The sequence below is a fragment of the Hemitrygon akajei genome, chromosome 7, assembly GCF_048418815.1.
Source record: "Hemitrygon akajei chromosome 7, sHemAka1.3, whole genome shotgun sequence".
Lineage (NCBI taxonomy): Eukaryota > Metazoa > Chordata > Chondrichthyes > Myliobatiformes > Dasyatidae > Hemitrygon > Hemitrygon akajei.
Window position 1 is genome coordinate 132123759 of NC_133130.1, and position 4744 is coordinate 132128502.

General features: G+C 44.8%; 1 non-coding gene across 1 annotated transcript; it reads right to left on the minus strand.

The window, feature by feature from the left end:
• Positions 1–3418: 3418 nt before the first annotated feature.
• On the minus strand, positions 3419–3491 carry trnaf-gaa (transfer RNA phenylalanine (anticodon GAA)). The gene has a single exon. It is a non-coding gene; the product is annotated as a tRNA-Phe (tRNA).
• Positions 3492–4744: the final 1253 nt, after the last annotated feature.

The following is a 4744-nucleotide window of genomic DNA, read 5'->3' on the forward strand; positions in this document are numbered from 1 at the left end:
CGTGAACGCCTCTACTGCATCTGCGTAGTACTCCAATCAACGACGTGCGCCGAGAAAACCTCCTGCTTTTTACAGCTCTTCGCCTCGTCCCTCACCACTACAAAATACTATTTATTTTATTTTATTGAGAGATAGAGCACAGAACAGGCCCATCAGACCCACCCAGCTGTTCCACCCAGGAATCCATTGATTTAAGCCTAAGCTAATTGTGAAATGGTTTAAAAACACAATTAACCTACTAACCAGTCTGCCTTTCGATGGAGGGACTGTGTAGAAGGGAAGGACGTTACTTACAGAGGATACCAAAATTGAACTCTGGTGCCACAAGCTGTAATAGTGTCACACTAACTGCAATGCTATCATGGTGTCAATAAATATGTCCGTTCCCATGCCGAAACCCGGTATTGAACCAGGGACCTTTAGATCTTCAGTCTCACGCTCTCCCAACTGAGCTATTTTGGCTGACACAGCTGCTGTATTGTTATTCTCCACTCTCGTGTACCTCACCATTGCAACATCTGCAGTATTGTATGTCTCTTGTACATTCTACCTCGCAATTCCAGCATCTGCACTGTTGTATTTCCATGAGCTTTCTACCTCACCAGTCCATCATCTGCAGTATTGTAGTTCTACTGTGCTTTAAAATTCTCTATTCTTGTGTATGTGGTATTTCATTTCTCCTCTGCCTTGTACCTCACTGCTCCAGCACCAGTGGTATTGTATTCCCCCGTGCTTCGTACCTCATCTTTCCGGACTCTGCAGTATTGTATTTCTCCTGTGCTTTGTAACTCACCATTCCTGTATCTGCGGAATTGTATCTTTCCTGTGCCTTGTACCTCAACATCACAGTATCTGCAGATTTATATTTCTCCTGTGCTTTGTACCTCACCATAGTTTTATCTGTGGTATTGATGTTCCTCAGCATTCCAGCATCTGCAGTGGTTTGCCCCTCTTCAGCCTCGTACCTCACCGTTGTTGTGTCTGCAGTATTGTACCATTCAGCCCATCAAGTCTGCTCTGTCATTCCATCATGGCTCATCCTGGATGCCCCACCAACTCCATACACCTGTCCCCTTGCCATATTCTTTGATGCCCTGACTGATCAGGAGTCTATCAATTTCTGGTTTAAACATTCCCACGGGCTTGTTCTCCACCACAGTTTGTGACAGAGCATTCCACAGATTCAATGCTCTCTGGCATCCTGTAAATTTACCTTCTGGGAGTCTTGTACAAGGACTCCTAAGTACCTCTGTACCTCTGCTGTTTGAACCTTCTGCCCATTTAGATAATAGTCTGCACGATGGTTCCTGCTTTATATTATTGGCTAGTTTGCCCTCATTTACAGTTCTGACATTACCCTTATTACATTCCTTTTTCAGCTCCCTGTACAATCTCAACCCCACATTTTGGCTCCTATTTGGAGGCCTATATACGATTCCCATAATGGTGTTTTTTCACCCTTGCAGTACGTTAACCCCACCCGCAAAGTTTCAACCTTCTCTGACCCTATGTCACCTATTTCTAATGATGTAATTCCATCTCTTACCAGCAGAGCCACACCACTACCTATCCCTTCCTGCCTGTCCTTTCGATACGAAGTTTATCCTTTGATATTAAGCTCCCAACAATGACCTTCTTTCAGCCACGACTCAGTGATGCCCATAATGTTATACTGACCAATCTCTAATTGTGCCACGTGTTCATCCACATTATTCCGAATGCTAAGCACATTTCAATACAACACCTTCAGTACTGCATTCTTCTGTGGTACAAGTTTGCCTCAGTGGTACAATTTGCTCTGACTGCATTTGTACCCAATCATAGGCTTGTCCTTCCTTACATTCAGGTTACACCCATCATCTATTTGCAGTCCTGCGGGCTCATCCTCAGCTCTATGACACTGGTTCCCATGCTCCACCATATTAGTTTAAACCACTCCCAACAGCTCTAGTGAACCTGCCCACAAGAATATTAGTCCCCCTTGGATTCAAGTGCAACCTGCCCCTTTTGTGCAGGTCACATCTGCCGCAGAAGAGGTTCCAATTATCCAGAAATCTGAATCCCTGCCCCCTCCAATTCTTCAATTATTTCTCTGCCACCTCATTCTATTCCTATCCTCAATGTCATGTGACACAGGCAGCAATCCCGAGATTACTACCCTGGAGATCCAGCTTCTCAGCTTCCTTCCTAACTCCCTGTATTCTGTTTTCAGGACCTCCTCCCTTTCTCTACCGATGTCATTGGTACCAATATGTACCACGATCTCTGGCTGCTCACCCTCCCATTTCAGGATATTGTGGATACACTCAGAAACATCTCGAACACTGGCACCTGGGAGGCAAACAATCATCCATGTTTCTTTGTCGCATTCACAGAATCACTTGTCTGTCCCCCTGACTATAGAGTCCGAATCACTGCTGCCATCCTTGTCAGTTCCCTACCCTCCTGGGCCACAGGGCCAGACTCAGTAACAGAGGCACGGCTGCTATTGCTGCCCCCAAGATTATTCAAAATGGAGTATTTATTGTTGAAGGGGCTGGGCACGGGTGTGCTCTCCACTATCTGAAGTACTCGCTTTCCTCTCCCGACAGTCACCCATCTATCTGTCTCCTGTAGCCTTGAGGTGACTACCTCCCTGTAGCTCCTGTCTCTCACTGCCTCACTTTCCCTAACAAGCCGAAGGTCATCGAGATGCAGCTCCAGTTCCCTTACACAGTCTCTAAACAGCTGCATCTCGATACACCAGGTGCAGATGTGGCCATCGGGGAGGCTGGTAGTCTCGTGTAAATCCCACATGTGACATCCCGAACAGAACATTGGCCCTGTAGACATACCCCCATTCTCTCAGAGTTAAATAATAAATAAGGAGTGATATTACCTACTTACCTTGTTCCTGCCTGTTCTTGCCAAAGCCCTGTTGAGCCAAAGCCTTACCACTCTGACTCAGACCACTCTGATGATGACCGCTCCACGAGACGGTACCACACTTTTATTCAGACTGGGTTTTTAAAGGTTTTTGCCTGACGTGAACGCCTCTACTGCATCTGCGTAGTACTCCAATAAACAACGTGCGCTGAGAAAACCTCCTGCTTTTTACAGCTCTTCGCCTCGTCCCTCACCACTACAGAATATTATTTATTTTGTTGAGTGATAGAGTGCAAAAAAGGTCCATCAGCCCACCCAGCTGTTCCACCCAGCTGTTCCACCCAGGAATCCACTGATTTAATCCAAACCAATTGTGGGACAATTTAAAATACAATTAACCTACTAACCAGTCTGCCTTTCGATGGAGGGACTGTGTACAAGGGAAGGACGTTACTTACAGAGGATACCACAATTGAACTCTGGTGCCACAAGCTGTAATAGTGTCATACTAACTGCAATGCTATCATGGTGCCAATAAATATGTTCATTCCCATGCCGAAACCCGGGATTGAACCAGGGACCTTTAGATCTTCAGTCTAACGCTCTCCCAACTGAGCTATTTCGGCTGATATATCTGCATTTTTGTGGTTCGCCTCTGTCTTGTACCTCAGCATTCCAGTATCTGCAGTATTGTATTTCCCTCTGTCTTGTACCTCAGCATTCCAGTATCTGCAGTATTGTATTTCCCTCTGTCTTGTACCTCAGCATTCCAGTATCTGCAGTATTGTATTTCCCTCTGTCTTGTACCTCAGCATTCCAGTATCTGCAGTATTGTATTTCCCTCTGTCTTGTACCTCAGCATGCCAGTATCTGCAGTATTGTATTTCCCTCTGTCTTGTACCTCAGCATTCCAGTATCTGCAGTATTGTATTTCCCTCTGTCTTGTACCTCAGCATGCCAGTATCTGCAGTATTGTATTTCCCTCTGTCTTGTACCTCAGCATGCCAGTATCTGCAGTATTGTATTTCCCTCTGTCTTGTACCTCAGCATTCCAGTATCTGCAGTATTGTATTTCCCTCTGTCTTGTACCTCAGCATGCCAGTATCTGCAGTATTGTATTTCCCTCTGTCTTGTACCTCAGCATGCCAGTATCTGCAGTATTGTATTTCCCTCTGTCTTGTACCTCAGCATTCCAGTATCTGCAGTATTGTATTTCCCTCTGTCTTGTACCTCAGCATGCCAGTATCTGCAGTATTGTATTTCCCTCTGTCTTGTACCTCAGCATTCCAGTATCTGCAGTATTGTATTTCCCTCTGTCTTGTACCTCAGCATGCCAGTATCTGCAGTATTGTATTTCCCTCTGTCTTGTACCTCAGCATGCCAGTATCTGCAGTATTGTATTTCCCTCTGTCTTGTACCTCAGCATTCCAGTATCTGCAGTATTGTATTTCCCTCTGTCTTGTACCTCAGCATGCCAGTATCTGCAGTATTGTATTTCCCTCTGTCTTGTACCTCAGCATTCCAGTATCTGCAGTATTGTATTTCCCTCTGTCTTGTACCTCAGCATGCCAGTATCTGCAGTATTGTATTTCCCTCTGTCTTGTACCTCAGCATGCCAGTATCTGCAGTATTGTATTTCCCTCTGTCTTGTACCTCAGCATGCCAGTATCTGCAGTATTGTATTTCCCTCTGTCTTGTACCTCAGCATTCCAGTATCTGCAGTATTGTATTTCCCTCTGTCTTGTACCTCAGCATTCCAGTATCTGCAGTATTGTATTTCAATGCAATACATAATGCAGAACAATAGAAATAATAAGTAATTAAAACATATTAGAGTATTACATATATTGAATATATTAAAATTGTGCAAAAAACAGAA